An 11,716-nucleotide genomic window follows, 5' to 3' on the forward strand; every position below is an offset into this window, starting at 1 on the left:
TCTGCTTGATACTACCATATATTGATACTATATTTTGTTGATGCAGTCTATAATTGTGCTGTTTTTATTTTCAGCAGATATAGTCATTTAAAGGTGTAGGTGTGTGTGTTTTCTTCATTTTCCACATTTTCCTTTAATAGTATATATAACCTTCCCCAGCACATCAGTTGCCTGTCACTATCTTCCCAAGAGATTTTTCTTTTCTAATTGGTATTCATTTAACATTTCTAAGGTCATTCACAGAGCTCTATTCGTTAATAAGGCATTGTAAGATGGTGACCATCTTCCTTTGAAAAAGATCTATTGTATATGCAAGAATTCATAGACATGGCCCTTTTGTTTGGAATGTTAGTATGCAAAGTGATCTTGTAGCATCTTAGAGACTGAGAAAACGTAGTTGGTAGGATAAGGTTTTGTTGACAAAGTCTATTTCCTTCATGCATCTGAGGAAGTAGACCTAGGGCACATCTACACTGTAGAATTAATATAATTTGACACCACTTGTTGTGTGGCAGGGTTCATCCATTATCAAGAGCTGAGGTTTAGTCAAACTAACACAAAATAAGCCAATACTATATTTACTTATAAAAAAACTTAAAGTCTGGAGTCTGCCAAGGTCTGGCCAATAACACAATTGCAGCACACAGCCGGAGTAATGATGAACACAAGGCCAAGGTCAAAAGGTCAATTAATGCAGACAAGCTGAATACTACAAAACCAGGTCAGGAGCAGGAATAAACAGCAACCAAGGTTGCAGTCCAATAGTCAAATGCCAAGAATTCACTTATCAGAGTTCATAAAACAAGTCCAAGGGTATAAATTGAAATTAAAGTCCATAAATCAAGCCAAGAAGTCAATCTAATAATCAGAGTCACTGATTCAGAATGCCACAGAGTCTAGAACAGGATTCTAGGAACAAAGTCAGTCTAGAATTTTAACCCAGGACCAGCAGAGCTGAGACCCAAGACAAAAGTATGACATTATCTGCTATCCAAGAGCTATTCTTTTCCAGGCCCCTTTTATCATGAGATCTCAGCTGCTGCTCATTTCAGCAAGCCTGTACTGATAATCACAGAAGCCTGTGATGCTTTCCTCAAGGAGGGGGGCAGGTTAACCCTTTCCAAACTTTCTGCAACACTGAAAAGAGACCTCATCTCTGGAGACTTGTCCCCAGCAGCAGCAGAGCCAGGCCAGTCAAATTCCTGGCACCACTTTAACTGCTATAGTTCAGTGCTGTGGAGTCCTGGGAGTTGTAGTTTAGTGAGGCACCAGTCCTCTTTGGCAGGGAAAACTCAAGACCTCGTAAAACTGTAACTTCCAGAGTTTCTGGCATATATATTTAAACAACAAACACTTTGTTTACACTTTCATGACATATCCCATATCCCAATTGTTTTTGGCTAAACCTGCCTAGTGGGATCCGACCCTGACACTCCAGCCTTCCTTGACCCCCTGATCCCTCCAGCCCCCTCTGCCCCACTATTTTCCTTCATTTTAAAAAATTTCATTGGTTTTTCTTAGGCAAAAATTACTCAAAGGTGGTTTTATCAGTTCCTTCCTTTGAAATATAATTCACAGCACCTGGTATTCATTTGTGGTCACCCATCCAAATCATATCCAGGGCTGCTTGGGTGCCTTTTGGGCAGGAGTCCCCAAAAGAAGTCCCACAGGCCAGATGCGGCCCTCCAAGGCTTACACTTAGCATTGCCTTAAGTCTGAAACAACTTGAAGGGTTGCACACAACAACAACAGTTCTAATTAACTTGACTATCACATCAGCCAAAAGCAGGGCCACAATTCCCATTGAAATAGTGGTAAATTTATATTGGCTAAATTTGTTCTTCATTTTAAATATTGTATGGTTCTTTTATTTTTTTTCACATTACAAATAAGATGTGCAGTGTGCATAGGAATTTGCTTATTTTTTTCAGACTATAGCCTCCTCTCCCCATCCCCAAGTCTGAGGGCATATGAACTGGCCCTCCTGTTTTAAAGTTTGAGGAGCTCAACTTTTGGGTATTTTAGGCCCTTGGGACCAGCATGGTTTCTTGAACAAGGAGGATTGGATCTCCCGATACACTGAAATAGCCTTGGTACAAAAGCAGAAATAGTGAGCGATCCACCTACAAATCAGTCTACATCTTCATTTCTGATGCAGTTTTTTTTGTTTCTTCAAGTACTCTTAAACACTTCCAAAGTATGATATGTTTTGCTGATTTTTCTGGAAATTAAGTATATTTTTAAAAAAAATCAGATTGTATCCTTACACTCTTATCTCCAGTGAGTACACCTCTGTACAATATAATCTTGCTGACATAAAAGGTTTATTAATAACACAAAATCCCAATATCAGGCATGTTAAGCCTCAAAGATTTGCTTTTGTTAACAGCTCTGGAAGCTTTATATGCTGCTCACCAGCCAAGTACCTCAGTGTGCAAGATAGAGAGGAGAGGAAAATGATTGATGATGACTTCACCCTCTTGCTGCTAAGGATGTAAAACACTAGGAAAGCAAACTGGTGACCTGGAAAACAAGCTCAGATTAAGAAATGTCAGGTCAGTAGGCAATTGCAAAGGAGCCCATATAGGTATAACAAAGATACTTTTGTCACACTGGATTACACAGCTTTGGGGGATGGAGAGATAACTTTCGGCTCATTAAGGCTACAGGCGTGTGTGTGAAGAAAGCCAGGCAGCATCATAAAGATATCGGTGCGGACAGAAAACACACAAACAAACCCTTCCTCATTGTATCTACCTGAATAGTAAATGTGGTAGAGGGGGTAGGTGGGTAACACACACACATATATATGATAAACTCTCGGAAACCAGGGTTCAAATCCCCATTGAATCTATGTAAAACCTATTGGATGACCTAGGAGAGCCTCACACTCTCAGCCTCAAAGAGGAAGGTAGTGGCAAATCTACATTATTTGCTTTGAAGTGGATTATATGCTTCTACACTGCCTTATAATCCAGTTCAAATCAGATAATTTGGATTTTATACAGGAGTGTAGAAGGGACCTCACATATTACGACAAGCATACATGCATTATTACTTTATACTAAATGTTCCCTATCCCCCAATAAGGAAATAATTTGACCTGATGTGTGCTAATGATCCCAGTGTATGTTCATCTGTAATGAAAAGCAAGGATGTAGCGTTGATATGTATTTTCAAGTTGTTTTCAATTTATGGATACAATACAGCAAACCTATCACAGGGTTTTCTTGGCAGTCAGAGAGTGTTTGCCATTGCCTTCCTCTGAGGCTGAGAGAATGTGAATAGCCCAAGGTAACCCAGTGACTGAATGGAGATACAAACTTCAGCCTCCAGAATCATAATCTAATTATTGCCCCTCGCAGTTTTGTTTTTTGCAATCTGCCATATCTGGAAAATTTTCCAGCACTACATTTCAAATGATTTGAGTTCCTTACTACTTGTTTTCCCCCCACTATTCAGTTTTCACAATATAAAGGGCTTTGTGGAAGTAACTAAGCTATTGGAGAGGTATTTCATCCTTTTATAATGGGAACAGAAACTTTATACAAAGTTGGAAAACCAGCAAATAATGGCATTGTGGAAAAAAAGGAGCATGTCCATGCAGGAATCCAAGGGATCTGACTAGGACCTCAAGCAGGAGGGATTGAGCCCCAGGGCCCAAAGTTCCTTACCTTAGTAGTAGACAATGGTTTGATGAAGCCTTCCCATCTTCCATGATTTTGAAATGCAGTTATTTCCTCTATTACTAATGGTAGGTTATGAATACTATTGCTTCTGTAGTCAAAGTGGCACCTCTCAGTCATAAAAGAAAAGCCATGTATCATCATTGGGGAAAAACAAAGATTGCAGAAGAACAAAACATGAGGAAGAGAAGAGAGAATAGAGGTTAATCTAATTTTTTCCTTCCTTAACATATTAGTCCTTTGGAACTACTGCAAAGCACAATGTCTGAGAGGATGTGAAGAGATACAAAGTTCCCATCTATGACCTTTCCCTTCCCAAAGAGATGCTCCCTGCTATGTAATAGCATATGTGTTTACTACATTTTAATATTTATTTTATTTATTACAGTACTTGTATCCCACCCTTCTCACCTAATAGGGGACTCAGGGTGGCTTACAATAAAAACACATATATACAAATAATACATAATAATATAGGAGTAGACATTGGTAGCATTATTACTATACACCTTCCAATATTTCACAGATGAAAACCAAGACCCATGTGTCCAAAGCAAAATTAGTGTGGCCAACATTTTCAACATTGAACAGATACTTGATTTAGGAGTTGTATCAACTGGTACAAAATGAAAGTGGGGAAAAAATCTTTAAATAGTTTGGAAAAAAAAGGGTAGCTTTGATGTTAACTAGTGTAGAGTGGGAAATTCCCAGCCACCCGTGTTTTGAGGCCAGAAAATGGAGAGTCTGGAATAGTTAAAGGATGTAAAGCTAGCCTTTGGGTCCCATTCCTGTCTTATCGGTATGTGGCCAGAATTAAAGACTTGAGCGACAGCTCCCTGAATGCACGTGCTACTTGGAAGATTCTGCAAGTGATGGCCCCAAAGTTGATTTTTCCAAATTCTGGCTAAGATAAATAATTACTGGTAGTAATATCTTCTGTCCTGAGATTTTAGAGAAAACATGTAAGATAGAAGAATGTAGTATAAAAGAGAATAGATGCTTTTTTTTTTTTTTTGCTGCTGCTGCTGCAGTCACATAAGTGACAGACATTTAAGGGTTACAGTCCTGCACTAAAGAAGCCTTAGAAAGCTCTGTGACCTCAAAACCTGAACCAAAATCCTAAGCAGCCAAACAGGTTTTCGAAAGGCATTTAAAACAGAAAGGCTATGCTGATCTCGCTGTGCAATTGTTAACTTTTTGGCAATGTTTCACCTGACCTTCTGGCTCTGATAGACATCAAAGGGCTGGATTGCTGTGTTATAAAAGTAACCACCATATTGCTATCTATCACTTCCAAGCATGTTCCTATTTTTGAATGGTTCAAATTTATTCTAACCATTTTAAATGGCTATATTTATAAATTCTTTAGGGACCTCAAAAATGTAGTCTCATTTGTATGTAATATGGCAGCTGTTTGAATACTCAGGGTCCCTCCACACAGCCCTATATCCCAGAATATCAAGGCAGAAAATCCCACAGTATCTGCTTTGAACTGGGTTATCTGAGTCCACACTGCCATATATTCCAGCTCAAAGCAGATAATGTGGGATTTTATTCAGCTGTGTGAAAGGGGCCTCAGGAACAAAGATTATGTAAAACCAAACCCAAGTGATAATGCACCACATATTTGGGATAAAGAGGTATTTTCACAGTCCCTATTGCACATCTAAGTGTTGCGTTTGAAGGACAATACAGTATCCCTCAATCCACAGGGAAATATTCCAGGGCCTCACTTTCTTTCCATAAATTATCAGCTGTGGGGTTTGTGGACCAACCTTTATGGGCCTCTTTTATGAGTTTCTATGGACTAGATCAGTAGTTCCCAACCTTTTGCCCTCCAGGTGTTTTGGACTTCAGCTCCCATAATTCCTAAACTGCCTGGGATCTCTAGTAGCCGAAGTCCAAAAACTGAAGGATCAAAGGTTACTATACTATACTAGACAATGTTTGGAAATACAGGCTCTAGAAAGCTCTAAGTCCTCCGGCATGACCAGAGGAAATGGACAATAGAGTCAAATTAGAAGCCCTAGAGATTCCTAGAAATAACATTTTAATCAAATCTATAAATGACAAAGCTGCAAATATGAAGGGCGACTTTATGTCCCCGCTCTATAATTACAACTGCACTTCCTTGACTGCAGTTGGATAACTAGGAATGAACAAGGATTGGGTGCCAATTGGCAGAAAATATGTGTAAATTGGCAGAAATTGCTAGTCTTTTGTGGCCATGGTGGTAAAGGAAGAAAGTAACAAAAGTAGTTGGGTGACAGCCCCTCTTTAAAAGTGCTTTGGGGTGTACAGTCTACTGCTAGCTTTCCTTTTGCTTTCATTCCTTTCACATGCAAAATCTCAGCAGGTGTCTTCATTTAAATCTAGGCAAAGTATCAAGATATAATTAGGGACAGAATCAAGGGCAAAGGAACATTTTTAGATTAAACACCTGTCTTGTTAAGACATGATGTTCAACTATTTCATTTTCAACAGATACTGAGTACAGAAGGAAATGTAATCTTTGCAATAGAAGAGCCTCAGATAACAAAACGGATATCGTTTTTGAAAGAATAAGGTAACAGTATAATAGCTTTTTCTAAAAAAGAAGAGATAAAAAGGGTGTTTTGTCCTGGCTTCTTTTCAAGTTGCTTGCTTTCTGCAGTTTTCCCCATAGGAGAAATAGGAGCCAAGTTTGTTCCTTTATGTAAAAAAGCTTGTGAATTTAAACTCACTTAATTGAGTTGTAGGCCAGTTAATATATCTGTAAAAAACATTGGCTGCATTATGAACAGAACTTTAAAAAGATTCTTTTAAAAAGCCTCACAAAACTGGATATGTTAGTTGAGGCATTCTGGGAATTACAAATAAGTAATTTTCTCAAGTATTCTTTAGGTCAGTGGTTCTCAACCTGTGGGTCCCCAGATGCTTTGGCCTTCAACTCCCAGAAATCCTAACACCGGGTAAATTGGCTGGGATTTCTGGGAGTTATAGGCCAAAACATATGGGAAACCGTAGGTTGAGAACTACCGCTTTAAGTGCTATTTTGGCAAAATCACATCTCTGTTTTTACTCCCCCAGTTTGCCGGAATAAAAAGGGCTACTTGTTCTTATAGAAACCTGTATGTGCACTGATAGACAAAGAAGTTAAAAAACATAATGCAAGGTCAAGAATGTGTTCTCTTTTCCTTGGTAACTTTGCCTGCCCCTTTACTTTAGATGTTAAACTGTTCGTTCTAAAAACTTAGTTTTCTCTATACTCTCTGGTGTTTTAAGTTGTTTTAAGACTTTGTTTCATCAAGTTATCCCAATGACCCTTTTTTTGTGTTTTCCGGACTGTTTCTTTGTGTTTGCTTGGACTGGACATTAAGTCAATCATGGAACTATTTGGATTTTGCATGAACACATTCCTGGACTCGCATCTCTCAATGGATTTGGACTTTAAAGCTACCAACCACAAGAGGAACCTTCTTCAGCTGGTGACATCAAGAAGGTTCCCCAACCAACAGCAGCCTGGATCGAAGCTGGGACAGCTTTTTCTTCAATGAGGGGAGGGTGCAGGTATGTTTAATGGTTGTCAGAATGAATAAAATACTCAGTGTTTCCCTGTATGCTTTATGTTTGTTCCTTTTGAATGCAGACTGAGTCAGCTTAAACAAACTTCTGTTTGTTGCCTTCCAACATGGTCCATGCATGGAATATGGCCCACTGGAAGTAGTGAAATGCACCAGGCTCCAAATCTGCCTTTCACGGTTAGCTAAAACCACTCATCACATGGATATCAAAGCCCATGGATGGTCAAATCATATTATATACAGTGGTTTAGCAAAATGGTGTCCATTATATAAAATGGAAGAATCAAAGTTTGCTTTTTTAATTTAAAAAAATATTTCTGAGTCTTGGAGGGTGGAGTCCATGCATATAGTCAACATTGTGGTCAGCCCTCCATACCTGCAGGTTTGACTTTTGATGATTTTATTATTCACAGATTCAATTGACTCTATGCTCAATTTCTGCTGGAGGACCTAGAGATTCTTAGAGAAAGCATTTATTTGGGGAGTGGGATGTTTTTCAGTGCAATTGTATGGTCACCTTCTAGTAGATATTGGGCACAGACTCACGCTGAAGGACATAGAGATTCCTAGAGAGATGTTTTTTCAGATAACAAGAATAGTGGTTTTTTAGTCACAGTTTTCCCACTTTTGCAGGGGTACTGAGCCCCTAACCACAGGAAACATATTTGCCATTTTTTCTGAAAAACAGCCTGTAATCATAGGACTCCAGCAGAGGGCACCAAGGAGAACATTCTTTAGGAATTAAGAGCTCTAAACAATCTGCTGCAGTTAATAGAGCAGCCGGTTTTACGAGAAAGGCTTTCACTGCATGGTTTTTGTTCTGTCCTTAAATGTTACCTTGCATGTGCCTTCAAGTCATCTGTTGACTTAAGGCAATCTCATGAATTTCATAGGGTTTTCTTAGGCAATGAATACTTAGGGGTGGTTTTGCTAGTTCTGTCCTCTGAAATATAGCCTACAGCATCTATCTGTAAATAAATCAGACTTCAGGGAAGAATTTCTTGGCTCCAGCTATGCACTTTGGGAGCTACTTCAGTTCTCTCTTCCTCCTCAGTAACTGTATCTCAGAATGTGCTAGTATATACAATTTGTGCGAGATCTGCAGAATAGTTAATGGAAGTTCCTTCATTTATATTTCATCTTGTAAGTGGAAATGTCAGGCTGCCAGGTTGCTCCTTTGCAACACTGGGTGTGTGTGCAAATCCTATGTCCAAGCTAGGAAAGTGAAGGAGAATTCTTTTAGAAAGCATTTGAAAAACAGACTGTTCAAACAGCAGACCGGAGCAGTGTAGAATTTAAAAAGACCATATGGATCTGGACAGCCTAAAATGGGGAATGTATTGCTTATCCTCTATTTTATAAGCATATATGAATGTAATTTTTAGGCTGTGACTGTGTTCACTCTCACTGCTGGTAGGAAATGTGTGAAAATGCATCACTTCAAAACATGATTTGTAAATAATATTGCTCTTTATTGGTTTTAATAGTTTTAGAGCAATAATAATATTTGGATTTAAATACCTTAAGGCACCAGATCCTATCTAATCTTAGCTTCTACACAGGGTCAGCCCTGGTTCATACTTGGATGGGAGGCCACCAATGTAAATTAGGCTATAGGCAGTAGACTATATTTCTGTTAGCCTCAGCTTCTGCTAACCTAGCAGTTTGAAAACATGCAAATGTGAGTAGATGAATAGGTACGGTTCTGGCGGGAAAGTAACAGTGCTCCATGCAGTCATTTTGGTCGCATGACCTTATAGGTGTCTACGGACAACGCTGGCTCTTCGGCCATTAGACTTAATTTCAGAAGAAAACCTTTACCTTTACCTACTAGGCTATATTTCAGAGGAATGAACTGGCAAAGCAGCCTCTGTGTAGTCCTTGCCTAAGAAAATCCTGTTGTCAGATGGACTGGAAAAGGCTGGTTCAAATATCAATTCAGCCACTGAGGCTCAGCAGATGATGTTTAGGCCTGTCCCTCTCAACCAATGGCTGATCATTTAACTCTTTCATATCAGAAACATTATCAATCTCCCATCATTTGAATCAATAGGACTATAATACATATAGATCAAGCCGACAGATTTCATATGGTAAAGGAAAAGGAGACAAGATGAGTATAGGTTCATGAAAAAATAATCTTTATAGGATTGTGGAATAATAATATTCATGATGTTGTAAACCACTGTATGATATTTGGGTATAACTTAATCATGAGAAAAATGTATCTGTTGAAGATAAATATGGTAATAGTAATATATTGTAACAAGAATACAGCATTTAAATTGATAACATTTATCATACTATAGAAATTTACATTTACAATTCTATATATGGCATGGTTGATATACAGCAAGGTAAAATTATTGTACTGCTGTTTGTTTTCCTAAATTGAATATATAAACTAAAATGTATTTGCTGTATTTCACCCCTTCCGCCCATGCTGTTGTATATTGGATTTTTACATCAAAAGGCTATAAACTCAGTCATAGCAGCAAAAACATTTTCTGTTTGCTAATACTATGTATTTGTATCTTGTTCTGAGCCACTATAGTTGGCTGAACTCAGGGTTTTAAGTAAATAAAGCAACAAATGTGTGTTTATTAAATAACTCATTTAGGTAACAAAGACCAACTTAGCCAGGCTTTTGGTAAGTAACTGGTTCCTAAGAAAGTAAATTTTAATAAGTGGGTGTTCTAGACCTTCTTTTTTATGCCTGTATTTAAATTATAGGGCCTAAATATACAAACAGCACAACATCCTGTCTGATCTTGGAAGCTAAGCAAGGTCAGCCCTGGATAGTTCTTAGTTCTTGTATGTGTTACCAGCATCAAATACCAGGTGTTGTAGGCTACATTTCAGAAGAAGGACCTGGCAAATCCACTTCTAGAGTATTTCTTGCCTGAGAAAACCCTATGAAATACATGGGATTGCCATAAGTCAATAGGCAATTTGAAGACACTTGAACATTTTAAACAGTATAGTCTGTTCAATTGTGTTTTTCTCTTGCGAATTACTCTGTGATCATGGTTTGGAAAGCAAGGCGGGATGCAAATCAATGAATACACGGGAGACACTGGCAGATATATTAAATCCAATTAAGCCATTTAAACTCCATCAAAATAGAAGTCACTCAATGCAAAATTCACATTATCTTTGCATTTTTCAAGTTGTCTGAAAAACAATATAATCTTTGTTTGGTACCACCAGAGAACATGCTGCTTTTTGATAAAGCCTATAAAAGGCTTCTCTCATGAAACACATTAACTGACACCAGGTAGTCAGGAAATCATCTCGTATCTAGTTGCTGAGATAGTGAAATCCAGAGTGAATAAGAACAAATAGGAATCCTAACAACAAACAACCCAGATGTTACTTGTAGCATTTGAACCGCTTAGTGTTGATAGAGAACATTCAGATTGATATTTGCAGATTACACTATGTAATAAAAAACAAGTTTTCTGACTTTTGCATTATGTAAGACTTTATTTAAAGTGTGTTTGATTCTCATGTCTTTCTCATTAAGGAAGTCTAAGAATTGTAGTTCCAGAAAATTGCTAGAGGTGTTTAAAAAACTATTTTCAGCAGTGCTTCCCATATGTTCTGTTCCAAAAAATATATATATTCTAAAAACCTTGCTGACAGCAAGGCGTAACATTCACCTGGATCAAGGTATGTTTTAACTAGGCAGATGGCAGCCCTATTTGGGGCCGGAGTTTAATTTTGCCCATGGAAGATGGGCAGGAAGGAAGCCTAGCTGGGAGCAGCACCTCAATAATTCATTACAGAGCAAGGCTTTCTTCTTCCCTGCATCTCGGGGAAGATGAGCATTTAAGAAATTATGAGATCAAAACTGACAGGCTTATTGTGTGCAACCATTTTAGCGGCAGCACCAAATTTGTGCCTAACATCCCCACCCAAGAATCCCGATTTAGAAAATATTCAGAATATCTGCATTACACCGTTAATAAAACTATCCTGCCCCAGTTACCTTACAGGCAATAGCTTTCGTCATCAACACAGTATCTGAATTAGTTGGTCAACAGGAAGATTCTTGCTGTGAGATGGAGACACAGCTGGTGTTGTTCCTCCTTTTACCAAAAGCAGCCTGCAGTTCTTTTGTCCGGGTCCATTCCCTCTTCCATGCTCTTTCGTTGCCTTAGCTCTTCAACCTTCCAACTCAATGTAAGCATGCATATTTTTATTCTATATGCTACATGTCTACTTTTCAAGGTCACTCCAGTTATTGCTATCACTTGCTAGGATAATCCTTTGTGGTCACAGCTATTTCACTTAAATTACTTCTGTCCAGCTTTATGTTATAACCCAAGGCAACTTAAAAGGAAGTAAGTTTCAATGCAATTAATTGGATTTTCTTCTTAGCAAACATACTTAATACTGGGCTGTTACAGCCTGACCTTATGAATGCTCACACAGATTTGTTCCATTGAGTTCACTGGGACTTAT

At 38.4% G+C, this 11,716-nt stretch overlaps 1 long non-coding RNA gene across 8 annotated transcripts in view; it reads left to right on the forward strand.

Moving 5' to 3' along the window:
* The window catches only part of LOC103278501 (uncharacterized), a 48,005-nt gene that overhangs the window by 11,962 nt on the left and 24,327 nt on the right, over positions 1-11,716 (forward strand). For 2 of the 8 annotated variants that reach the window (XR_010005931.1, XR_010005932.1), the window contains exons 2-4: positions 2,390-2,555; positions 6,171-7,235; positions 11,237-11,434. This is a non-coding gene — a long non-coding RNA (uncharacterized LOC103278501). The remainder of the gene's footprint in view (positions 1-2,389; positions 2,556-6,170; positions 7,236-11,236; positions 11,435-11,716) is intronic. The other 6 variants (XR_010005934.1, XR_010005937.1, XR_010005936.1 and 3 more) reach the window with 6 other exon arrangements.

This window comes from Anolis carolinensis, chromosome 4 (genome assembly GCF_035594765.1).
Source record: "Anolis carolinensis isolate JA03-04 chromosome 4, rAnoCar3.1.pri, whole genome shotgun sequence".
Lineage (NCBI taxonomy): Eukaryota > Metazoa > Chordata > Lepidosauria > Squamata > Dactyloidae > Anolis > Anolis carolinensis.